Consider the following 27,484-nt stretch of genomic DNA (forward strand, 5'->3'; position numbering starts at 1 on the left):
AGCAAAATAGACTTTTTGGCTTTGCTGACAACCCTGTGGTTTAACAGTGGCCTTGGAGACAAAAAGCCCAGGATTACGTTCCTCCTCTAGCTAACTCTGAGTAATCACATCTTCAAATCAGTGGTGAAAATGAATAACTTTTGATTCAGGTTGAGACAATACTTCAGTCTGGGTCTTTTAGTGTCCCTGGCTGTTACATCATTTTCTCCAGGAAAAGAAACAAAAGCAAACCAAACAAAACTAGACATGAAGACATGAAGTCTTGACAATTAATGTAGCATGGAATTATTGTCCTCCAGTCAGCTTTAATTGCTAGTGCAACAATTGATGATTAGAATTCAAAAATTCATATCCCACATGTATTCCTCAATTTTTGTTTATAATTTGTCATCCCAGAAGATCCTCCTTACAGTAAGTTTATTTATCAGAGTGTTCATGGAAAGTAGAGCCCAAAGGGGATGTAAATCCAAAGTAAGTGAATTTGTTTAAATATTTAAATCAACATTTGTGTGATGTATTATTCTAGCTCCAGTCAGCATTCTGGAGTGAAGTGGGATGAAAAATAATTTTCAGAAGAATTTTTTAAAGGTGGAAATTAATTATAATTCAAATGCCTAAACTGTACTATGTAAAGAACGATTCTTTTTTTCTATTTTGAGTCAGGAAATTTGTTAACATCTATTACAAAGAATCATTTACATCATAAAAAAAAAATGTTTAAAATTCAGTAACTAAAATTTTAACATATAGTCAAACTTGAAAAGTATTTATAAGCTTTCAATTATTTTATTTTATTTTTAATGCAATGCAGCTAGTTCTATTTTGGACTTCTAATTTGTCAGAAAATGATAAATTAACTTGAATATTATCCAAATATATTGAAACATGACACTAATCTAATAAAATTTAATTATAAAATCTGTGAAAATGCATTTTCGTAAAGTTCTTTTCATCCAGAAAGGAAACTTTATGCGCTCTCGTAAGCACACTTGCACAGTTGCTTAGTATCTCAATGTTGCCTTTCAGTTTTGAAAAAGAAAATGAGATATTTTTAACTGTACTAAAAAGCCTGTGAAGTGGGTGGGGAATTTTGGGAGGGTAACTGTAAAACTCCATGCTCACCCCAAATGTATTTTTGTGCAGCTGCACAGTTTTTTTGTTATGAATTATTTTAGCCATGTTCGCTGCTTACCTGCCTTCAACACAGCAGGAATCAAAGTCATCTGTATCTGCTGCAGTTATTTCAATTCTTTTCTTATTAAATGTGTGTTTCAAATGACTGGCATCACAGATTACATTCCCAGTAGACTCTTAGACTTCTCCTTAAATTCATGTAGATCAAGAGTTATCCTAAAATCAGCAAGACATTCTCATTATGTAAAGTTAAGCATATGTTCAACTGTTTGTATTATCAGGGCTAATCCATAAAATTGAGAAGAAAATAGAATACACAAATATACAAGATTTTTATAGGAACCTATAACTGTATAAACTTAAAGTGAATGGTTAGTTTAAACATTAATCATGTATGTGTATGTATCATACATATTTTTATTAAATTGAACTTGCTCAGATTTTTAAATTGGCATCATAAGTGCTAAATCATGCCAGAAATAATGATATGACTTATTTTTCTTCCCAAAAGTGGGTTGCAGTAATACCTGTTGCAAGGAGATGTGATTAACATTGTTTGGGCCCTGTGGCATTTTATTTTTTATTTATTTATTTCTGAGAGAATCCCTAATCCCTGTTTAATTTTATGAACTGTCAAAATGATTCTAAATATCTCTCTGGTTTGCATTTTCACCTCAGGACAGGAGTCCAGAGGTACAGATTTGTTGTACAACAGTGGACTTCAGGCAATTTTCATCTTTTAATGCCTACAGCATCCAAGGTTGAATTTGCAATAATCACCAGATTATCTCCAAAGGATCTTCCTGTTACACTTGCAAATAGTTCTGCAGGAAAATACAAAAGATATAGAAGAAAAATAATTGATTAGATGCAGGAGATCATTTTGTCATATAATCCCAGATGTAAAAGAAAATAAATGTGGATTTCTTTTTCTTTTTAATGACAGCTGAAAGATACTATGGGAAACATACTTGCTATTCTAGTTAAGTCATAGGCTGGTCTCAATGCCCTGGTTAGATCTTAAAATGCCTTAAGAAAATGTGCAAAAAATAACACTGTAGCTAGAATTTTATTCTAGAATGGGAATGGATTGTTCAAGTGGGGTGCACAATCGTGACAGCTAGCAAAGTAATGTGCCTACACTATTATTGATATGGCAGGTATAAGGAAAAAAAGTGTGGATATAAATTAACTATAGGTGAGATTCTTATTATTTTTAATAACATGTGATTATACTTCCATTATATTTTAGGGAGCTATGAACTAATTGGGTGATATTTAAAGTGAGAAAGGGAAACAGAATATGGAAACAGATTCCACATAGTAATTGTGTATATGAAAGTCAGGTGATGGAAACCATGAAGATTTAATAAATGTTATAAATAATTTACTTTTATTATTGGTATCATAACCGAAATCTAATTCAGGTATAATTTGTGAGCTGTTACAATTTTCTGTAGTTTGTATTTTACTAAGAGATTGAATCTTATTTCTTTCTCAGAGCTGGGATGTGATTCTAATATTGTTCATATTATAATAAATTAATTTGAATTTCACTTATGACATCAATTGAAATTCACACCAAAATAATTAATCAAATCAAGGAAGAAGGACTGAAAAAATATTTGGGGTACGCATTTGATTTGAAATGGTTTTTTTCCTTTATGCATTGTTTAATCTCACATAGATTTTAACATTTTAAAAACAAGGTGAAGTACTCTTTAGTGGTCCAGGCCAGAGGATGGATAGCACTTTGCTTGCTAGTACAGAAGCTTTAATATGTGAAAATGGGACATGGGAAACCACACACATATGTTGTTAAGGGGACCAAGAAAGGATGGCTCTGAGGGCATGTCAAGAGGCAAAAAAAATTGATCAGAGTTTCTGCATCTGGACAATGCATCTGAGGGCAAGGCAGTGTCTGGTGCAGAAGGAAACTGAGCGTTGAATTACATGATTAAAGGATTAGTACAGAGGAATGATGAAATAGAAAACAATAAAGATTTATTTCCTATTTTTCCTACGTCTAAGGGAGTCAAGCTTCAGATGGGATAATAGAAAATAATCCAGAGGGATAATACCTGTCTACTGCCCAGAAAATACAGCATTTATTAGTGTAAACTAACATATCATACTGAAGTCACCCTGGATAACCTGTGTCTTGAAGCACGGGTTGAGCAACTCGGAAAAAAAGTATTCGGTCTGTCTCCAGTAGAGTTTTCTTGTTTCTTAGAAATGCAGGCTGTCCCATGCACCTTCATCTGTACTTGAAGAGGAAAGAACAACATTTCACTTCTTTGAGGTATACCCAAAGCAGCATGAAAGAGACTAAAACTTAGGAACCTGGGGAAAAATTAAAACAGAGCCAGCAGCGGAAGGCTAGAACGTGAAATCGGTCTGAAGCAGCACACATATCTACTCTCATCCTGCTGCTGAGGACAAAATATCATAAACTTAGAAAATTCTAGCTCTGTTTATTGCAGAAGATTGATTTTTTTTTTCCTTTTGTAAGTAGTTAGCAATGTTAAAAATGAAAGTCAAAAATCCCCCAACAAAACAAAAGCAAAAACCAAATCAGGATATTGAAACTTCATCTACTTGTGTGTTTTGATGAATGTAGGAGAAAGCATTTGGGAAATTTGAAATTGGAAAGCCAGGTGATCAAATTATCATCTTTGTCCAGATATATAGAGACATTAGGTAGTCATCAAATATTGATGATGCATGAAAGGTCTAAGACTAAGGCAGAGCTCTCCATTTGTTTGTTTTGTTTGGCCAATATGTTAAGTAGAATAACTTATGAGAAATGATAGAATTCATCCCTTCTACTCCTTTTGTTAACAGGTTAGCACTCGACCAATTCACATATCTAAGGCTTTATGTATTATTAATCAAAAGAGTTTAAAAGTCAATCCAATCTGGTTATATACAGTAGTTCTTGTGGTTTTCAAACCTTTAAATAATTTATGGTGTCATCACTTTCCCAGTGGATATCAGGCTAGTTGAGTGTCTGGAATCAGAATCCCACTGGGAAAAAAAGAAACATAGTCAGAAAAAGTAGCAATTTTTTTTTTAATAATAGCAACTCCAGCCTATTGTATCATCACTATCAGTCTCTAGAGAGATCATTTCTCTGAAAGAGAAGTTTTTCTTATACGAATCCTTTTGGGATCAAACAATCTCACCAAATCTATACCTACATATTGTTCTAACTGGATAAGGGAGTGTGTGTGTGTTGAGCACACATGGAGGTTTGTTCTGCTTCTTTTGAAGCGATAAGCCCCCACAGTTGATCATTGTAATCTGAAATGGCTATTTTATATTTTATAAGTATGTCTCAAATTAATTCAACAATTTTTGATTATGTGAATACTGGGGAATCTACTTTTGAGCTTTTTAATCTTTCTAGGTATTCCAGAATATAATAAAAAAGTGATTTAAAATAACACATTCAATTTAAAAGTATGTTAGAGAAATAATGGCATTATTTTATGTGATAGAATACCAGATTCTGCCTTCCCAAGTAAGGGACTTGACTTCTATTATTGAATAGACTGCTACCATATATTTAACATATAACCTCCTTTCAGAATTAAAAACCTCCTTTCAACCCAGAAAATCATATATTCTTTCTCCATGTAAAATAAGGTCATTGAGGACCAGGTGTATCTGACAGGTACTCTGCTAGTTCCCCAACAGAATATGAGTTTTTATACCTCTTTGTTTTGCACTATATCTTCCAGGTAGTGTCCCATGTATAGCCTTTTTTTTTTCTTGAACCTCTCAATAAAAATTTCAGGAGTTATCAGTGAAGATTGTCCTGTGATCTTTTAAAACAGCTGATTTTGTCTTTATCTGCCAGCTGTCCATACCCTCTGACTGCAACCAGCTCCACAATTCTTCCTGCTGCATCCAGATCCTGCTTTCTACATGCCTAGGAAACTTTGCCTCCTGGCCCTACAACAGGCTGTACACTTGCTAACAGGATGGAGCAAATGACAAGGATGAATTTCCACATGCAGTCAGCCAGCCAGTCTAGCAACCTTCTGCTGGGGTTCAGAATTATGCATTTATATAAACTAAGACTGGCCTTAAATGTAAGTTAGGGAAGTAATCCTTCCATGAATTTCAGATGTTTATCCCACTATTATGAAGCAAGACTGAAAAAATTTGCTAGATGAGGGAAGTGGACATTTCACTTACAAAATCAGGATTTGAGTCCCTTATTCCTTTAAAAATGTAGACAAAACTTGAAACATAAAATGTAATAGTATAAAACATGGAAAAAAAAAAGAGTGAAGGATTTAGGTGCATGCATATCATAAAATTCCCTCAGTGCCACTAACTCAGCTGTATTGATGAAACGTATTGACTCATATTCTGCTTTCAGCAACACTTGTGTAAATCCAAGGTACTGAAACTTCAGTCACTTCGGAGCAATTGCTCTTGATTTACACTCGTGTAACTGACAGAGTTTGACCCTTAGACTATACATATATCTTATATTATGCATTTAGCTTCCTGAGCCACAACTGAACAATAAGGCAGTATATATATCATCTGGTGTGTACCATATATCAGTTTAATGTGGACATTTAAGTTTTGCAATTCTTCTACTCTTGTGCTGCCATTCTCATACTTGAAAGAGTATTAAATTATATATATATACACACACACACACACACACACACACACTCTCCTCACTGGCACTTGTAAGATATTTGTGTGATTCTTAGATCTATGTGTGGCTCCAGAAAGCTGAGCACTTCACTTGTCGTTCTTAAACAAAGTGTGCCAAAATGGTTAAGAACTGCATGAGTGTTTAAACTGATCTTAATTAGTGCTCTCCAAGTGATCAGAACCTATCTCACTGGTCACAAGGACATTCCTCTCCTAGTTCCCTATCTCCAAACAGGAACAATATTGCCCACTGAACACATGAACATGTCTCAGCACAGGTTTGCTGAGATGAGGAAGACCAACAGGGGTCCTCTGAGTCCTGTCTTTTTGGCCATGTTTAGGAAGCAATTTCTCTCTTTATATGTTGGGGTCACACCTGTGAAGCTCTTCTTTTCCCAGGGTAGGTCTGGCTGAATTTTGAAATATCAGCCTTATCTTGACAATTGTCTGCCTAGTGCCAGCTTGCACAATCCTGCAATCACATTCTCAGAAACTTCTGCTGAAAACAAAAGGTGCTTCCAGAAATACCTTGAGACATAAATAATGCATCAACTTAGGTACTCTGCTTTAACTTCCTCTGAAGACAACTACTCCTGAGCAACTGCAAAACACAATGACCCCAAATAAGTGTTTTGTCCTGTGGTCAATCTTTATAAAATGAGCACATTGTAGCCACAGTGAAGATGATGCCAAGTGCAAAAAAATGGTACATATCTTTGGAAACTTAAGAATGCACTTAAGATTTTGGCTCCCTTTTTCTCTCAGTAATATAGAGCACTTCATTCTAGTAACACTTCACATTTCCACAGACTTCTTTCTAAAGAGACTAAACCTGCAGGGTTTTATTATTTCTGTGGTTCATACTGGCTTCCAAGAGACAGATATACTCTGCAAAAAAAAAAAAAAAAATTAAAAGAAGCAGACATATTTTGAAATCTGATTATTAAGACATGAAAATAGGAACTAATTTTCTTTGTAAGCAAAATCAGAGGGCAAAGAGAAGAAAGTTTCACAGAAAAGCAATAAAGTTTTGGACAGTTCACAAGGTCTAGCAGCCTGTGGGCCAAACAATAAGCAATTTGTTGAGGAAGAGAGAATAAAGACATTCTTTCAGGCTGGCCGGCTGGCATGGTGAGCTGCCCATTGTGCTGCTGGCTGCAAGACCTGGGATTAGGGAGCAGCTCAGGTTCCCAGGCTTGGCACCAATGGAAACTCAAGTTTATGTATTTAGTCTTTGAACAGAAGAAGAGGTCACAGTTCAGTACCATTTGAGAGCTGATCTACCAAACAGCACTAGTACTGGCTCCAGAGGATGAATGTTCATCTGCCCATTTGGTCAAAGGTGAGCTGCCCTAATAATGCCTCTAGCAAGGTAGAAAAGATAAAAAAAGCTTGCAATGCATAGCTGGGATGGGGGAGGGACACACTTTCAAGTGATAGACTGCAGAAAAAAGGCAAAATTCAGCCAGAACGACAATCTGCTCTGTGAAAGTTGCTCAGTGGGTTAGAATCAAATAATACAATATACAAAAAAATACATTTAAAATAATCTTAAGTTATCCACGTGATTTTTAAAAATCAGATATATTTCTGTATTAAGAAAAGGAAATGGAGAGAAAGAAAGAAAGAGTGCTTCTTTGCTATACTAAAACACTATTTTTCAAAAAACAGGAAAAAAAAGGTAGAAAAGCAGAAAGAGTATAAAATCAAAATAATTATAAATAAAGAATATATTGAAGGGTCAAGCACACCAAATGCATTCATCAAGAGCCAATAAATGGGAAATAACAAATCTACATTAGCACCTCTAATGTCCAGAAATTATTACACTCTGTTGACTCTGAAGAGCACTACCTTAGGAACTGAAATTCTCTACGGACAGACATTTGTTTTAGATATTCCCATTCTCCAAAATGATAGCTTTATCTGAGGAACTCAAATGATCAGACCTTTTTTGGCTGCCCCAAATAATTGAAATAGTTACTGGAAAAGCAGAATGAATAATAGCAGAAATTTTGCATTACACACACCTTAATAGAAAAGTTTAGTTCTTTGCTGATATTGTTCCCATTCCTGTTTTGATTATGCAGATCTAAGGGAAATTTTAATAAATTAGTGATCCAATCTCATGCTTGTATTTAAAAATTAAGTTTCTTGAGTCATGTAGGCTAGAATTCTACACTTTTTTTTTTCACTTCCTGAAAATATCCATAGGATTGAGGTTTTCCAGAATACATATCTCAGAAAGAAACGTTGATGCTTGCATGTGTGAATGTGAAATTTCAAAGATCTAGAATGAAAAGTAAGAATCTAAAAAAGCCCCAAATAAGTAATCAACAACCAACAGCTGCATTACTTGAATGTTCATGCTCACTCTGTGAAGAATAAGGAAGACAAAAGTGCAGTTAAGCAAACAGGAAGCCTTGCACATTTTTCCCTAATGAATACATTGGAGATGAGTCTGTTTATGAGCATCTAGTGGACAGAAGAAGTATCTAAATTCATCATCCTCTCTGGGGTATGAACTGAGTCAGGATAGCAAAATCTGGCCTTAGGAGAATTGCTTGTTAAAGACATTTAAGTCCAGTTCTACCATCTTAAGATAAACACTACATTTCAGAGTTAGGTTTTCCTGGTAAGAAGCTTTCAGAAGTAGCAATTTAAAAACTCTCCAAAGCACAATATTGCATGAGAGCTTGTGATTCACTCCACCTTTTGATTTTACATTAAGTGCTTCTGTTTGATATTTTTCTCTTCACAGACAGAGAAAAGAAACATTTTTTTTACGGGATGAGACCACAGGGTAACCAGGCTGAAGAATTATAATAACAGACATTATGAAAACTTAAAATTAGGGGTTTGAGATTCCAACACGAGACAGAATGACACTTTGGTGTTTCAGTTCTTCAGCTTCTGCTGATGTAAACTAGGCCCAGGTCTAGCCCAGAAGTGGAAGACAGCACAGCACAGGAGCCAGAGGAGCTGCCCTCAGCAGGGTATTTCTGCATTTACTTCTGAACAGTGATTCTCTGGAAACTTCTAGGCCTCAAATTCTTGTGAGTTTTCCAGAGAGCTTCTGAAATTGAGAGAATTTCTTTAGTCAACTGAATGCTAAACCTTTTTGCCATTAGGAAAGGTAGAGAGAGGAAGGATGGTCCCTCAGTTTTGGTAGGACTCTGAAGTCCCGAAGACTTCAGAGTCAGAGTCAGAGAAGAACCACCAAATTCTCCTCACAAGGAATCCAGTAACAAGAGACATGAAGAATCAGTGGCATGGCCAGTGAAGGCCAGATGTCTTTAGAAAACTTGTGTCCAATGAGGTCATGGAGCTTGCTGCGTAGTGTAGTTGCTTCAAGTCTGTCCTCAATCAAACGATGTCCATCCATGGCTTAAGAGTTTGTTTGTAGTAGATATCATTTGCTCCTTTAGGCTTTCTCTGTACCTGTCCACAAGGGAAAGAGGAAATACTACCTCTGCTGTGTCTGAGCATTGCTGGGAGAGCAATATGAAACAGCAGCAAGTAATCATCTACTTTGGGAGCATAGTTCAGATTAACTTGGTAAGAAACCTGAATGTGAACTTGAAATTCTGACAAACCCTTCAAGCCTTCAAATCTGAGACAATAAATCATCTACTAATGATTTCTTTATTTTATTTTTTTAAAATTTCAGTCTAGATTAACTTTATGTCTAGATCTTAGAAAGGGGTTTTCCATCTCTTTCTTCCTTTGGTCTTGTTGTGCTTTCATCTCTGCTGCAATTCTTCTCCCCTCCAGTGTCAGTTCTCACACATCTCTCATCTGTGCATTTTGATGCATGCCTGTCCTGTGACTGCTGCTACCTGCATGTGCCTGGTACAGGCCCCCCATGACACCCCTCCCCTTTTCTCTTGCTGCCTCTCTCTCTCTCTCTCTCAGACCACAGGGGCCACACGATCACCACTTTCTCAGTGTGGCATTTCCTTCTGTGCGTTGCTCTCGCCTGTTGTTTATCTCTCAGAAGGATTGCAGCTAGAGATAGCATCAGTGGAACTGTATCTGTCTAGGAGCAGATGTCTACCTCTGCCATATCATCTTAATTGCCCTGCTGTGGCTCACCTACCAGAAGCCATTTTTTTTTTCCCCTGTGTTACTTTCTTTCCCCCCTCCAATTTTGCAAATGATTAGTTCAAAACCAGCAGGACTCAGCTTATAGTCACAGGAATTACTTGGGCATATTTAATCTTTTAAGGAGAGAGAATCCCTTCAGTTGCTAACCTACTGGACAGTATTTTCTAAGGTCTCTGAGGTTTTGTCTTATATTTTCATTTTATAGTGAATTAGGTAAATATTACTGAAAGAGAAACTAGAGAAGCAGGAAATTATTATAAAAATATCAGTCAAATCCAAGGTATTAATGTCTGGACTAGTAGGATAAGCAAGTAATGTAAATAACTATATATGACAGAGACATCCTCTTGCCTGTTTCTATGGTGTTGATAATTTCGAGTTCAAATTTTCTTTTTTTTCTTTTTTTCCTTTTTTTTTCTTTTTGAGAGAGAGAAAATTGAATCACACAGCACTTCAGAAGATTCTTCTATGTAAAAAAAATTGAAAGGTATTCATTTGTCATTCTTAAATACAAGTGATTCAAATTATACCTTTCAGTCATTCTAGTTTTACATTGATCAAGAGTAAAATATGGATTTGTATTAGTTTGGGACTAAAATTTTGACTACAGGAAAGTAAAAAAAAAAAAGAAAAAGATGGCAAATGATTTATCCATTTTCTATTGTAACTACTTTAGGAATTTTGTAGAGGGCTGAAAAAAAGTGTTTGTATGAGAAAGCTACACTTCAATTATCTATGTTTGCCATGTGACAAAGATAGGTTTGAAAAGTATCCAGGCTTCAGTTAGCTTTAAGTCCACAACAAAATTTGAATCAAGTTTCACTTCAGGTTTTGAAATCATGCTGCAGAAAGGGCTTATTGTATTCATCCAAAAATATTTGGTCCTTTTGATGAAGTAACAAATACAGTATTTTAACAGGTGCATATGCACCAATATACACGTTCACTGTCAGTGATAAATTAAAATTAATCAAACATTACCATGCCAGTATTTAACCAATACAATTATTTCCAATCACAGGCAATACAAATCAATATAAAAGCAGCACTCAGGTGTATCAACCTAGAAGAACTTTTATTTTAAGTACTTATGTGCATATAAACCATAATTTGCATCTCCCATCCTTTCTCCTTTTTAATAAGCACTTTCCAATGCAGGATGGGAAAAGCCTGCACCCAGCACCAGGAATGTGCTTGCCATGAGACAGCTAACTTCTATCAGAGCTGTTTACTGAATTTTTGGCAAAGTTAATTTAATTTTTTTTGCCTTACCCGCCTCCCATCCCACACCCCTCACCCCCGCCCCATGACAATTATGTTCTGTTTTGCTGCATTTTATGTCTTATCTCCTCACTTATGCAGTGCCTTGAGGAAAGCTGGAGATCTTTGTGCTCTATTTCAGGTACTGCACTAATAAAAGTTCCAGAATAAGTCAAATTCAGTGCAGAATCTTCATCTCGATTCTGTTTTTTTCCTTTACTGTTTCACCTCAGCTTTTTAAAGCAGATTAAATTTAGTCCAAAATTGCCCCTGCAAAGACAGTATCTTTTTGCTTGTCATAATCATTTCCGAAGTGTCAGCAAAACGAGATTTTTTTTACAACAGCAGCAACAAAAGCAAACTAATACAGTTCTGGGAGGTGAGGTTCAATCTCTCTTGTTATCTCATCAGAGCTGTTAATTAAAATTCGTTTGATAATATTTACCGCAGGTCATGTTGAACCCTCCGCCCTCCCCTTTACTGACACACACACTGACAGACACAAAAGTCAGACCTCAGGAAAGAAAGTGAAGCTTTTAAATATATTTGCAATTGTAGCAGTTCTATTTCAGAGTCTTCATCTGATTTTCAGAATTCTTAGTGGTAAAACAACAAAACAGAAAGTAAGATTTAATAAAGGCAGTGTTACTATCAGGTAAATTTTTGGTAAATGTAAATGATTGATATTTAGTAGTTAAAAATAAACTCATAAATTCAATAAAAAGCCCTAAGAATGAGTCCCACTTATGTTACTTAGAAATATATGTGAAATTACAAACTAAGATAAAACTATGGGTCGGACAGATACCTCCCAGAGGCTCTCTGATCCTGGAGATAAATGCAGCTCTTTATCTGCCTTTCTATTTAGTTTCAAAGATCTCTAGACATTTAAGCCTGAGCTCAAGCAAGTGTCCCTATTTCTGTATCAAGGTCCCATTTATCTGACCACCACAGCAGTACCTACATTTGTCTAAGTTCCTTAGGACCTGAGCTAGCATTCCATTAATGTCCATTATTTACAGGGACTGCATTTATTTGAGTTTGGTATTTGAATTCTAAAAGTTCTGGAAAGACTAGTTATCTTTTCATTTAACTGCAGTGAGCAATAACAGCAAGAAATAATTTTTGCTGCAAAATATTTGGGACAAGGCAATCTGCTGACCAAGTCTCCTGCTGCCTTGGGAGGCAGACAACAATCACAGAGCCCTTCCTCAGCTCTACCACTGATATTCTGTGAGGAGTTTTGGACAAGTTACTATTTCTATTATCTTTTGGAAAAGGATGTCAATAATAAAACTTTCCACATTTTTTTTCACCAATCTTTCCTTGGTAGATTTGACATTTTTAAGACTGATGCTGGCTTTTGTGTGTCAGCAGAACTAGGCTATATAGTATCTTTCTCAGAATTTCTAGCCATTCTATAACACTAGTGATAAGAAGAGTAAATATCTGAATGATTAATTGATGTGAAGAGGAATTTGGAGCGAATCTTAAACCTCAAATGAATCCAAATTGTTTAGATGGCAGTAGTCCAGACATTCAGAGCCATATCTGTATTTCTTTCAAGTATGAAATATTTGGGTATTTCAAGCCCAAAGGACTTAATTATCTTCATGACTAAACTTGTAGCATCTCCATGGATTTGGAAATTCCTCCCTATTTATGCAGGCAAAATAGGGCTGCATGTGAGAACAATGTGAATCAGGAGAGTGGGACCAGGCCATCATGTCTTCACTATCATGGGCCATAACTTAGGGAATGTGAGTTGCAGAAGCAACACCATTCAGAGAAGTGCAGCCCAACATCCCTCTCTGGTCATTTCTGCCTTAGCAGCCACCCAAAGCAGATCCATTTAGTCTCTCACTGTTATTCCCCACTGATAATAGCATTATGTGATTTGAATTTGGACAGAAGGTTCCTTCTTCACACCTCTTCTCAATTTTTCTCTTCCTGTTTCTGGTGTGACAACAAATTTTGGCAACATACAGTGTCAACTGAGCCAGTATCAGCAATCAACACTATTATTACACTGAATACAGTATCTAGAACCACTGTCATTATGTGCACATTGTGAGTTGCTCAGGCCTTGCTTCTGATGCTCCCGATTCAGTGTGACAACAAGGAAGAATTTTGGAAAGCTCAGTCTGTGCATCTAAAAGTGGGTGGAAGAAGCTGGGTAGCTGAGGAAGTGTTTCATAATGCATAGGCACTGTAAACTGACTCAGCACGAATGGATACCAGCTATTCTCTGAGACTGAAAGGAACAAGTGAAAGCAAACCTGCATGAAGTATTCTAAGACCTTGCTCAGTGTTGTGCTGGCTGGCCTCCTCAGATGACAGGGCACTGTGGTTTTAGGGATGAACCAGCTTTCTCAATGCCTCAGTTCACCTTACTGACCAGCTGTAAAATTTCAGTCAGTTTTAATGGCTTCTGCAGAGGAAGTCTGTCCATTTGGTAACTCCATTCAGTAATTCTCAATGGGAGAATGGTTTAAAATATAAAGCTTTGCCTTTCACCTGTGTTAGGGAGTAATTTTTTTTTCCCACTTAAGTGTTTTGCTTTGTTTTTTTTTTAATTTCATTTCATATTGCCCCTGTAGCATCTACAGTATACACACACTTTTACTGAAGCCCCCTTATAATCCCTGCAGACTGCATTTAGAAGGAGAAGACGCTGGGATTAGATAGATCTTTCTCTAATTAGAGCAACTGAACTTTGAACTATTTGTTAGTCCAGTTTTAAAACATCCCCATACATAGAAGAGAACTTTTGAAGATGGCTACACATCCTATTACCTGTTTGCTTTGTAGGGAGGACCTACTGTTCTTAAAGAGTCAAACTGGCTCTTCCCATTAGCAACAAATATATCATTAGCAATGTCTTTCATGAATTCATGATAAAAAATAATGGAAATAATATTGTTTTCTGCATAGACTTGATAAAAAAATTGTTTTCAGAAGGGTGTTCTTTTAAATATTTCATAAGAACCTGTTGATTTTAATGATTTCTTAAGGGAAACATTTCAGTGACTAATATCAAAATAAAATAATTAATTTCTGCTTTTGTCTTCCAAATTTATCCTTTTAACATTCATATTTTATTCTGTACTAACATTTTAGATCAGATATATATTAAATATTTCAAACTGATAAGTGAGGTTTTTTTCTCTACTGAAGCAATTTAATAATATCAAAACAAATGTATTGTTCCACTTATTGGAAATAAATAACTTTGGAAGTCCTCTCCTACTGCTCTGTGAATGTGAAGTTCTACATTTTGTCCTAGATGATAGGCACAAAGGGAAATCTTAAAAATTCAGGATTCATTCCACTATTCCTATGATGAAAACTAGCTGTTTTCAGAAGAAAAATGGGAAAAAAGTATCACAGAATAAAAAAAAAGAAAAAAAGCAAAACCTCTCTTATGTTGCCTTAGACATCTCACTGGACTTTGACAATTCACTGTACGTCCAGCTCTGTTCATTTAGTATTAATGTTGCTCCTTGTTTTCTGTGTTTTTTGTTAGCCATATACCTAACCACAATAGAACCTTAAATATTAAGAGTTATTCAAAGACATTTTTTCCACTAACAAAGACATTTTGAAAAACAAACGCCAGTCTTTTAAGTTAGGACATTCTATATGAGAGATGACATGTTTGAGAGATAAAAAAGTAAAATGCTATTTACCCACTGAATGATGGAGTCATGGCCATCAGCATTACACAGTAACATTTGTGAATTATACCAGTAAGAGTATCACAACTTTAGGAAAAGAAAGATAGAAAGAGAAAAATAAATTACTTCGCCTGTGATTAGGGAAGCTATAGCAATAGCAGCAGGGAAGAGGGTAAAGAATCCAAAAAATAAAAGATAGAGAAAAGGATAAAATCTGATTAATGGAGTTTGTAGATTGGAGGGCCCATCTGTGGTTCATTTAAACATGAATACCTAATGCAAGGCTAGGCAATCCCTTATAGCACTGACTTCTTGAAACTGTAAAAAAAGATCATGCTTTAGTCCTGCTATTACTTTGCCTTGATGATAGCAGAATACGAATGCTGTTTGAAAGATAGTATCATTTCTTTGATACATCAAAAAGCACTCTGCAGTAGACTACTACTTTAGTAGGACACTTATAGTCAAAACCAGTATTTGACTATGCTCCTAATGTCATATTACAATGACAGGAGCTCAAGGTATATCAATTTAATCTTAGTTCAAAAAATCTTTCAGTTCTGCTGTAGCGAAGTCAAAATGGACTTTTATAGTTTTTCAGCTTGAAATTGGACAACGAACAACTTTTATAGTAAAAATGAAATGCAGAATATGGCTGAAAGGGTAATCACATTCAGATTTAAAACATAAAGCACTGCTACTTATTTGGCACTAAACATTCCAAATAGGAAGCTATGCCAACAAGAATGAGATTCCACAATTAAAAATCAAGTCTTCTCACTATGAAAAGATAGCACCTCTGCATTTCTTTTTAACTTGTTTTATAATGTTTAAGGATAATGAATGCTTTGAAATAAGTATTGATAAACCTTGATGGAAATGAGAACTAGGCTCATTTCACACATTAGCTTGAACAGTTTAGTACACAGCTCAGTATAACATGAATGAATTTTGAGTCAGCTTGTACTTTTTTAAAATTCATCAGTGTAATCTTTTATGTTAAAAAAAAAAGTTAAAAAAGAAAGTGTTCATTTGTAGAATTACAACCTGTAAAAAGTTCTTACAAAGGATAGGTGTTACCAGCCTCTGGTTTCACCAGATTGTAAAATGAATCCATGGAGTGAGTCATGCAGTTCAGTCACAGTACCTGGCAGCCAATGCATTACTCACAAAGAGATACAGAAATGGAGTATGCACACACTCATCACCAATAAAATGTTTAACAGGTATGCCTGACTTTAAAAATTTCCAAGTCTAGATATAACCCAGCTCAGGATTCAGGTATTTAATTGAAATGACTGACCCTAGAGATCAAAAAAACACATAGTGCAGATAATGTAGGTTCTCTCTGCACGTGTACATCCTTTTCTGGGGTAGCATTGTTACTGCATGCAAAGACAAAAGGTGTGAAATCATCTTGCTACAGAAAGCAGGTTTCTTTTCCTGTCAAACACTGCACTTGGAGGTTTCTTGTTGTTCAATTTTTGCAATCTTTGCTATGTTTAAATGGGAACCCTCCTCCCAGGAGGAAAACTGCCTTCCAACTTCCTCTTTCTCAGATCTATTGGGACCTCTTTATGTGGCAACAGTGACCAAAGACCCCCAAGCCCTACTGATTCTCAAGTCTGTACAATTTCTCATTTTTCCTTTCCTGTCATGGTTTCAATAATGAAATTCTGTGGAAGATCTTGGAAGTAAACTATCCAACTCTTTGGTTTGCTTAAGAGTTTGTGGTCGGGTATCAAACAGACGTGTCAAATTACCTAACTTTAATTTCAAGTAATTGGTGAACAGAATTACCCTCAGGGTTGAGGGAATTATAAACAACGCAGCTCCTGGTAATTTTCTCCCCTCTGGATAGAGCCAAGTGGAAATTGCTGCTAGTGGGTATGCTACAGCTGCTTGTGACATTCTGAGAAGGTGGATATTTGCAAATAATACAGTTCACTTGACCCTCGCTGCCTGGCAATGAAAGAAAAACAATCTGAAGTACTTTCTTGGGGTTTTGGTAAGCACTATCCTTCTTTCCTGTGATTTCTGCAATGATCATTTAAGTGCTGGTAATAATTTGAGACAATTTTGTTTGAATAAGTTTTCATATGTGCAGCATTAGCCTAATAAAAAGGACAATCCAGACTTGACCTCAAATGCTGCTCTTTAGCTAACATGTCTGCAAAAGTAACATAAATCTTATAGTGACTAGGCAGAATAAGATGCAATAATATGTATGATATGCCCTGTATGCATTTTGTTGATCCTAATTGCTGTGAAGGGGGTGATGTGGAAAAATTCTTTAGGTTTTCACTTCCTAAAAGATTTTCTGAGAACATATAGCCCAAATGAAGCTCTATTTCTGTTGTCATTTCAAAGGGCCTGATTCTTTTGTCACCTACCCTGTATTTCCTTGACTTGAATGGATTTAATTTTGTTTTATGTAGGAAATGTCAACACACTCTCTTCATGGTATTCTCTTCTGGACTCTCAAAATCAGGAAGAGAGGATAATTCAAATCAGTTTGAGATAAATACCTGAGCTCAAGTGGTCCCTTTCAGACTTGATTGGCATTAAGTAGAAGGTCTGTCAAATCCTTTCTTAGTATAAACCAGTCAGATTACTTGTGATGTCTCCATCCCTACACTTCATGTGTTGCTCTGTTTCCTCTGCTGCTCTGATCACTGCTGAGACTGATGGGATTTTTGTTGCTTTTATACCAAACTGAACAGCCCATCCACTGGGCCACCTGTCCCCTTAAGGGACTTCCTATGAAACAGTCTGTTGACCATAAGACTAACCACTAGTTACTGAGTCAGGCTCATATGCATCACCACAGCATTTCAAAGGCCATGTTTAGAAAGTTAGTGTTTCAGGACTGGTATTGCACTTAACAACTTACACATGGTAAATATTCAAACCCCCAAACTGAAAACCTTGAAGAGCACTCTGCAGATGCACAAGCCAGAGCTTCATGACTAAGAAGTCAGGAAGCACCAGGTGGACTGTTGTGACTGTCAGGCCACAGATCATGGTTAAAGACTGTAGGGGTGAGGTTCCCCACAGTCCAACACTGCACTCCTGAGGAGAGCAGAAGAAAAAGTGACATAGTCCACAGTAGGTGAGTTAAGAAGTGCTTTCAGCATATTGGCTAAGGTGTCATTTGGTTGAAACTTGTAGATCCCAGATTTTGTGGAACAGTCAAGTATATCAGTGCTCCAAAAAAAAGAAAAAAGCCTTTAGGAAGAGCAAAATGTTCATTAGACTTTTTACATGGTGAATTGTTACTGTTTGTAAGATGAAACAGCCTACTGGGGGAAAAAAATAGGGGTCTAATTTTATGTTCTGTATCTCTTTTCAAGACTGTTGATAAGGGATGAAGGCAACCAACAACCACACTGTAAGGCATTGTGTAGCTGTGCCTTGAAATTTTTATTTCAAATAAAGATTGAATTTGAATTCTTATAATACAAGAGATGAAAGGCATTACTGTGTTGACTTCTACATCAACTCCTGCAGTAATGAAGAGTGGCAATCCAGGCTCTCTCACTGAACAAAAATTGGGTTTGCATGATGAAGTGTTTCGTTCAAGCTAAGGAGAGATGAGATATGAGATTTTTTACTTTCTGATGCCACAGGACATTCAGTGTCTTACTAGTTCAACAGGTTTTTGTCTCAACTGCTTGTCAGGGCCTGTATATTGCCTCCATTTTGTCTGGTAGCTGTTGGTAATTTAACCTGGGATTGTTCTCTTTTATTTGCAAATGGTCTCTGCCCTCCTCTGTTTAGAGTGTCACCCATAAGTGTCTGTGCAAGTGTGTGCTTATGCTTTAGTTATCCACAGAGCTCTATCTTGCAAGCACAGAAATCTGTCCATAAGGGCAGTGATATTTGTGAAGGTTTTGTGGGCATGTCTCTAAGGAAAGCCAAAAATATCTCATGGTCAGTTTCTGTGGGTTTCAGAATGCATATGAGAGGCTGAGAGTCAAACCTTGGGCTGGCAGATATTGGTTTATTCCAGTTGAGATCAACGGGCAGATAGAGGTTTGGCCCCAGGTGTTTTGAGCCTTTCCTTCCTTTTTAACTACAGCTCGTCTTATCACCCCCAAACTGTTTCAAGCCCATCAGCTTTTAACTGTGGGAAACAGTGAACAACTGAGTGAAACCCTGCCTGTTTGTGAGTGTCTGCACCACTTACACCTCAGCCCCACTTCCTTCTGGCAGTACCTGTTAGCAGCACATGGCCCTCAGCAAGCCTGCCCCATCTTTAGTGCACCAAAACCTCCTGGTAGGTGCAGGATAGCATTTGGGCTGAAGTGCCTGGCCTTTGACATTTCTTTTTCAGAAGGTAAAAGCTCTCTTTGGAGCTTTCAGTTATTTGAATTTTTTTTTTCCTTTTTTTATTTATTTCTGAGCTATCTGTGAGGAGACAAGACTCACTCTGGGATTTTCAAACTTCAGGAAAGCTATAAGGCAGGAGGTTCTGCAAGCTGAAGTCTTTCCTTTTTATTTTTGTTCGATTTTATTACTCACTTACAACTTAATGTTAAAAATTCTTACCTATAAAATCTTAGTTCCAGTGGCATATTTTCTCCAAACACTAATTCATTTGTTTTCAGTATAGCTGAAGACTAAGTGAAGTATTTTTAGTTTTCTTTTTTATTTCTTTCACTTTCTTGATATTACAGAAGTAACATCACAGACATACTTTTGTTCTTCTTTTCATACTCTTTGCACTGATGAAATAAAGCACTCTAAAAATGTTTAAAGCCTCTGAAATGTAGGAGTGGCTTAAAAAGGAAGATAGTTTTCTTTGTTTACAGTGATTTTAGAGTTTCTATTCATCAGAATTTGAAGCTCTATTTGTTCAATTCACGCTAAAACCATTTTTTTCTATACTGAGATCTAAAATGCTTCTGAAAGCACTTGAGGCCAGTAGTTACAAATGTAAAACAATTAAAAAACTCACAATTAAATTCTCACAACTATCAGTAGGTTTCTCAGGTTAACAAGCAGAAATTTTTCATCAAGACAAATTAAAAAAAAAAAAAACCAAACCAAAAGGACAAGCAGTTTTATAGTCTATACTCAGCCTTACCAGTTTTACAAAAAGATAACTAGGGTACATTTAATTTTTAATTAACGTTAAAAAATAGGTTTTAGTTTAATCCAATTCTCTGGTTTACCTCAGTCTCTTGGTTTATACAGAAGTCTTAGCAGTGGCTATGTCTTCTGATTTCCCCAGATCTGGTCGTTCTGATTTGATATGCAAGTTCTATAATTTTATATGAGTCATTTCTCCTGAGGATTACAGTAATACTCCTTCATTGAGAAAACATCTTTTTGCCTCCTTCTACTGTAGCCATTTTAAGATTAGTAAGAAAAATTAATGTTAAATAAAAAAACTCACAGCAGTTATCTTTGCAGTGTCATAGAATCATTAAGGTTAGAAAAGACCTTTAGGAACACCAAATACAACCATTAACATATCACTGCCAAGTCCACCACTAACCCATGTTCTCTAAGCACTACAACTACATATCTTTTAAATATCTTCAGGGTTGGTGCCTCCACCACTTTCCTGGGCAGCCAGTTCCAAGGCTAGACCACCCTTGCAGCAAATAAAATTTTCCTAATGTTCAATCCAAAACTCCCCTGGCACAATTTGAGGTAATTTCATCTTGTCCTATAACTCATTACCTGGAAGAGGAGATTGACACTCACCTGGCTACAACTTCCTTTCAAGCTGCTGTATAGAGCAATAAGGTCCCCCCTGAACCTTATTGAACCTGAATCTAAATCTGGTGTTTCAGCACCTTAATGTTTTCTTGTAGTGAGGGGACCAAAACTGAACACCGGATTCGAGGTGGAACCCCACCATTGCTGAGTATGATCTCTGTCCTGGCTGTGCTGGACAGACTATTTCTGAGACAAGACAAGGTGCCATTGACCTTATTGGCCACCTGGACACACTGTCCAGGTAGAAAACATCCACAGCCTTTCCTTCATCCACTAAGCAGCTCACCTTGTCATAGAAAAAGAGGAGCTGTCTTTCCCAAACCCATGCTGGGCCTGATCACCTGTTTGTCCTGTATGGGCTGTGTGATGACACTGAAGATGATCTGCTCCATCACCTCCCCTGGCACCAAGGTCAGGTTGACAGGCCTGTAGTTCACCAGATCTTATTTCTGATTTTTGCAGATGGGTGTTATATTTGCTAGCTTGCAGCCAACTGGGACCTTCCTGGTAAGCCAGGACTGATGATAAATGAAGGAAAATGGCTCTGTGAACACTTCTGCCAGCTCCCTCAGTACCCTTGCGTGGACCCCATCCAGTTCCATTGACTTGTGTATGTCAAGGTGGTGTAGCAGGTTGCTGACCTGTTCTCCTTGGATTATGGGAGCTCCATTCTTCTCTCCATCCTTGACTTTCAATCTTAAGGAGCTGAGTGCCTGTGGATAACTTGTCTTAAAGTTTGAGGGAAAGAAGGCAAGAATTACCTGAGCCTTTTCCTTATCCTTTGTCACTATACTTCCCCCTGCATCCAATAAAGGATGGAGATTTTCCTTATCCCTCCTTTTGGTACTGGTGCATTTATAAAAATATTTTTTTTTATTGTCTTGTATGGCAGTAGCCAAATTAAATTCTAGTTGGTCTTTGGCTCTTCTAATTTTCCCCTTACACAACCTCATGACATCCCTTTAGTCCTTCTGAGTGGCCTGCTCCTTCTTCCAAAGGTCATAAAATCTCCTGTTTTCCTGAGCTCCAGCCAAAGCTCTCTGTTCATCCACGCTGGTTACCCTCAACCAGGGAGGTTGAGAGAGGTAATAACCTACCAAGATGTTCACAGAAGTGTTTTTAGGTTGTCAGCACTGATTAGAGGCATTCTTGCAGTGTAAACATGAAAATATGTTTTGTCTGAGTCCCACCAATTTAATAAAGGACATGAGGGGTAATGAAGAGCACTCATTTTGGTCTGGCTGAGAATGAAACCACAGTATTCTTTCCAGTGATAGCACAGTATATTTTTCTGCTCTTTCAGTCAGGAAGACAGCATTATGACTTTGTTGAGCCACGTTTAGTCATACACATTTTAGAAAAGGTTGAGGTTTTTTCCTTTGATAAATGTTTTTTCTGTTTATGAGAGAACACAAACTCTGCTCTGCTTTAAGAATATTTAATGTTTCATGTTGGAAAGCAAATTAAAGATCTCCAAAGGTGTAAAAATCCTACTGGATAACAACAAAGAAAACAAATTCTTATAGCACACAATATAGCCAGGGCTTGGAGAAAGACAGCAACACAGAAACATTGAGACTCACGTGATGCCAAATTATCAGCCACTCTCCTCTGTCCGTTCAACTGCAGACCAAATATTGTGGCTCTTCGTGGAGGGGACCTGAATTAAGATATATACAATTCAACCTTCTGGAATATAGTGCTTGAAACAAATATGACTCGGCAGATAGAGGGTGCAGTAAGCAAACTGAAATATCAAAAGAAAATTAAGAAGCTAAAACCAAAAAAATCCTTGACATATCACTAAAGGGTGAGAAACTCTCCACAGTATAGCAATTCTCTGTGCACAGAAACCTCACCTTCAATGATCTTTATAGACTATATTGTGTATATTATTTACATCTGATCTTTTAGTTAGTAAAACAAAAAAGCACCATCTGCCCAACCACACTTTCCTTCCAGGAAATTGAAATGAGAACGGATGTTGTCTTTCGTGCTTATTTTCATTCTTTATTTCATGTTTAACTCTTTGTACAGTCAGCATACACTGAAAAAGAAATACAAACCAACATATTCCTTAGACACTCTTTCCCAGTGCACACAGCAAAGGGAGAAGGAAAATTAAAAAAAAAGGCAGGCATAGAAACATCAAAAAAATCCAACCTGAAGTAGATTTCCTTGCACAATTATCACAATTAGAAGATGGGGACATTCATTGCCTGTGTTCCTTGGCAGCTGTTTTTTCTTATAGGGTGTATTAGTCAAGCAGATAGAAAGAAAACAACAGCACACAAGAATAGTTAATTAATCAAGGAGTCATCACTCCTTAGAATAAGATACATGCTCTACCTTTAAGATTTCTGAAATGTTAGGGGTAACAGAAAGCTCCATCTCTCCTCCCATTCCCCAGATAAGCAGGGTTATGTGTTTGTGCTTATGTATTTAAGTGTATATGTTAAAAAGGTGAAGAAGAAAGGCTTCCAGTTATATATTGATGTATAGGTATGGCAGTATGGCTACATAGACTGAGATGTTGTGGTAGCTGGAATTTTTACAGCAGTTCTCAAAAAATTCTTCAACATCTGCCTGTCCTATTTTTTTTTTCAATGTTGTTATTACTTATGTAGTTAAAATTAAGGAGCAACATGCCTATCAGGCATAAATAGTCAGGCTGCAATCATATTCTCCAGGGAACGCTGCTCTTCCCATATTCCTCTTACAGAAAGTATCTGTGTACATGCAGTTTAATCCCCATGTTTGTCTGATCATCTGTGAGCATCTATGAAGTAAGGAGGGAGGATGATGAATTGTCTCAACCCTCCTCTCCACTCTGAGGTAGAAAGAGACAATTTTTGACAACCAGTTTACACGAGGATAGCCACAGATCAGCTCAAATCTACAAAATAACTACAGCAGCTTACTATGAGCTGCTCCAGTGATTCACCAGTGTCATGCTTTGTCTTCACCTGTTTCCCCCTCTGTGTGCCTATGCATTAAGCACACCTCCTAGTGGTTGTGGCATGGGAGGCCAGAGATGGCTGCAAACACGAACACAGGGCTGCACTGAATGAAGGGCAGCTGTGAATCCATGGACTGCTCCTTCCCCTTGCCCTTCTGGACTGTCTGCTTTCTCCTTGGCAGAAATACTAACTTGTGATGTACAATTACAGCCCAAGTTACCCTTCACAGTGTGCTCAGGGATTGGTTGCAATACTGAAAATTACCTACTATTAATTTTGGTGTTTTGTGAGAATTCTAATTGCAATCCCAAAAGGATTTCCACAAAATCCAAAAATTTATTCTGGTATCAGAAAAAGAGGACAGTTTTGAGAATATGATAATGATCCATTTGTTTTCAGTGCCTGCTTTGTCCCAGCTGCCCTGTGTGACCTCAGATATTTCTTGGAGGGGTTTGTTTTTTTTGTTTTTTTTTTTTTTTTGCCCAAATGGTTCAACACAGGTCCCAAAGAAAAACTTTAACACGCAAAAAACAAGATATATTAGTGCAGATGTGAAACCATACATCACAAACTTACTGCTTGGAGTACCCATGCCAGATATATACCCAAGTCTCTGTTTCTCTGAGGCTTGGGTATATATCCTAAAATGTATTTTGAATCCTAAATCCTACAAAAAAGTATTTGAAATAAATTAGTCATCTCAGTACTTTTGAGATGTAGGTTCCTAGACCTTCATTCCCCATGTCTAAAATACAGATAATAGATGCTCTTCCTTACCCAGATGGCCTGAGGATATTCATTAATCACATTAAAATTGTGAGGTGCTCAGCTACTATAAATAGAGGAGTTTCATGATCTTCAAGATGGTGGTTACCTAGGAGATATATAGATCAACAACATAACCTTACTTTGCTTTGCCATTCCTTGGAGATAGCATGGCCATGCTTTTTAGTGATCAGCAACTTCCAGCTTTTACTGCTGCTCTGGCCAGTGCCAAAACCACAAGTAGAACACAGCTACAGAAGATATAAAAGCTGTGTTTTATAATTTGGTGACTTCCCCCCTCCTCTCTTTCCCATCACTGTAGAAAGTCTCAACTCTCTGCATTATCAATTAGTAGGCTTTAAAATGCCCTTTTGGAAATTTTAACATTTTTATTTTTAATTGGAAGAGTGCAAAGCAAAAAGCTTGCAAAGCTATCTGGTTCTATGCTGATCTTTAGCTCAATGATAAACAACTCTGCTCACTTAAATCAATTTTATGTAAAAACAACAGTGAAGGCTGAGTGTTTTGCATGTCGAGAACCTTTTTGATGGAGAAACTGTGCAGCAGAGGAAGCAGAGAATTGGATTGCCTGTTGAATTGGGATGTACCACTGTACTGAGAATTGCTCAGCTCTATGATATAGACCCTGAGCTGCTAACAGATATCCTTCTTTAGCTACAAGACTGTGCTTTTGGAGTAAAGAAGATCACAACTCCATCTGTACTGTTGCTGTGATGTACTGAGTGGGAGTTGTGTACAGGACAGTGAGAACTGTGAAGTTCGAAAGTGGCCATGGATTTATTATAAAGAGAATTCTCGAGCTGTTTGGTGGTGGTTTGTTTGGTTGTTTTGTTTTTTTTTAAGCTTATCTTGAATGAAGCTTTCAAAGTTTTTGATGTGCTCAGTTAACTATCTGAAAAATTGTTTTACTTCTTTTTTTTTTATACTTTTAGAGCTAAAAAGAATCCAAAGAGCAAATATACCATGTAATGTGGCTTTTTTTTTTTAATGACACTTTCTGACTAGAAGTGGAAAACATCTGTTAAGAAAGACTAACAGTATGAGATTTATATGCCAGCATCCCAAACTCAGATGCTACCTTTTTGCAGGTTGACTATCACTGAGTTGGTAAACAAGGATATATCCTAAAGAAGTTCATAGAAAGGATCTGAAAGTCCTAGTTGAATTTTATGTTTCCAATGGAGAGTTTTAGAGATTTAAAGCCATTTGGAATGTTGATATGGGCATGGATCTGATTCTAATGATTTTTAACTCCTTATGGAAGAATGTAAGGAAGCATATCTGGACAAACCAACAGCTGGGCCATCCCAGTGCTCTGTCCCTAGGCACCACAATCTGTTACTGCTGTTTAGGGAAATCCCAAAATATGTAGCAGCACCTTGCCATCCAGTCCCATCCACAATGATTAGATTAGGGCTATTAGAGGGTACACCTTCACCTAATCCACTTAGCATCCCTTTATGGACCTGTGGTCTGTGATAAACCAGCCAGATTTAAAGCCCCTTAAAAAAAATGAAATCCTCTGGGGTAAACCCTGGCAAGCTCCTTTAGTCTGTCAGCACTGCTGGGTGCAGCTTTAATGCAGGAGCTGCAGCCCCACGGTGCAGCTGGAGCGGTGGCAACGTCGCTGCCGTGTGAATGAGCTGCGCCAGCACCGCGGCGGCTGCGCCGCTCTGCGCACTGAGACACATCAATACTGAATATAGCGTGTTAGCAAAACAGAATGGAAATCTTTCAGGTGAAGAATGGCTTCACTGATTGCTTTGCTCCACCAGAATGGGGTGTGTTTTCAGGCATTCTGATAAATGTGTGCTATTTTTCAGCCATTCAGTGTGAAGTGCTGTAGGTTTCATATAAACTTTTATTGCTCACCACAGGCATGGAAGGATTGATTACATTGTTTGGGGATTTCCTAACTTCTGAGGCTGCCTCTTTAGCCAGCCTTAATACAGTGTAAGGAGGGAAAAAAATGCTGCAGTGCTACTCAGTAGCCTGCTTTCTACCTTTGCATTTTTAGGATCAGGCCTTCTGGTTTGGAGTGGGGTAGGCAACACCCAGCCTCATCCACATGACTTCTGATCATCTCTAATGCCTGAATGCAGCTGGATTGCTAGTGATGAATATTAAGATGTTCTGCAGATATAGGCAATAAGAGACAGGATTTAGGGGTTGATTAATTTTAATGCTTATACTTTGGTCAAAGGAAAAGGAAGCAGAAGATTGATTGTGGGATTGGGGTGCTGGTGGTGTCTCAAGCATACAAGACAATTTTGGTGAGTCTATGCTGAAATCTCTTTCATGTAGGGAAATCAAGGACAGCTGATAACTTTTTTGAGGAAAACAGCTTAATATACTCATGTGGCAACTCCACTGAGTCCTAACAGTTAACTGTTAGTGAATTTGTAAAATACCTTAGGGTTTCTGAATCAGTTACTAGAGATATCACCTCTCTCCAGTTGTGACTTAATGAACTAATCATGTTTCACCCATTCATTTTTGCATTTTCAGACCTCAGGGTTACTAGAATTCAGTTTTACCAGTTCTCATGTCACATATTCAGCTGGGAAATTTGCTTTTCTTTATAATTTTTTTACTTTATCTCTAGGGACAAATATAAAACCTCAAATTTTTATCCTGATCTAAATTTCTTTTAATTTTAGTAGGACTAGGTATAGCCCTCACAAAGCCACCAACCTGGATTTCAACTAAATGAGAACTTGAATCTACTCAAGTTGTACTGTAGTTTCATCCAGGTTTCTTCTCACTGGTATTATTAGCTATGAAGCACTCTAGTCTATTCTTGATTACTGGGAAAATGTAAGAAATATCTCCCTTAAAATGAATGTTGCATTCGTTGATAAAAATCTAGCAAAAGGAGACTGGTGCCCTAGGCATTATGAACAATATAGGCTTTCAATAAATAAATAATTCCATTCAATTAAAACAAGTGTCTTTCCTGATGTACCATAGTTTCTAATTTCTTTAATAAGCGTTCTTGGGAGGTGTTTATCATAAGCGATCCTCAATGAAATCTTAAAGGAAGGTTCTGTCAGAAAGCAGAAGTTGTGATGTCACTTTTCTGCCAGGGTGAGTGGTGTAAAGCTCCAAGACAATTCCAGCTCAGAATAAGCTTGCAGAGTTGATGTTATG

The 27,484-nt window shown here is 37.1% G+C and overlaps 1 long non-coding RNA gene across 1 annotated transcript in view; it reads right to left on the bottom strand.

The window, feature by feature from the left end:
- Positions 1-3,315: 3,315 nt before the first annotated feature.
- Positions 3,316-27,484, bottom strand: part of LOC139590662 (uncharacterized) — a 54,169-nt gene continuing 30,000 nt past the window's right edge. The window contains exons 2-4 of the long non-coding RNA XR_011679391.1: positions 22,172-22,248; positions 4,088-4,161; positions 3,316-3,400 (exon numbers count right to left, since the gene is read on the bottom strand). This is a non-coding gene — a long non-coding RNA (uncharacterized lncRNA). The remainder of the gene's footprint in view (positions 3,401-4,087; positions 4,162-22,171; positions 22,249-27,484) is intronic.

Source organism: Agelaius tricolor, unplaced genomic scaffold (genome assembly GCF_023055355.1).
Source record: "Agelaius tricolor isolate 1412-34295 unplaced genomic scaffold, bAgeTri1.0.p SCAF_5, whole genome shotgun sequence".
Taxonomy (NCBI): domain Eukaryota; kingdom Metazoa; phylum Chordata; class Aves; order Passeriformes; family Icteridae; genus Agelaius; species Agelaius tricolor.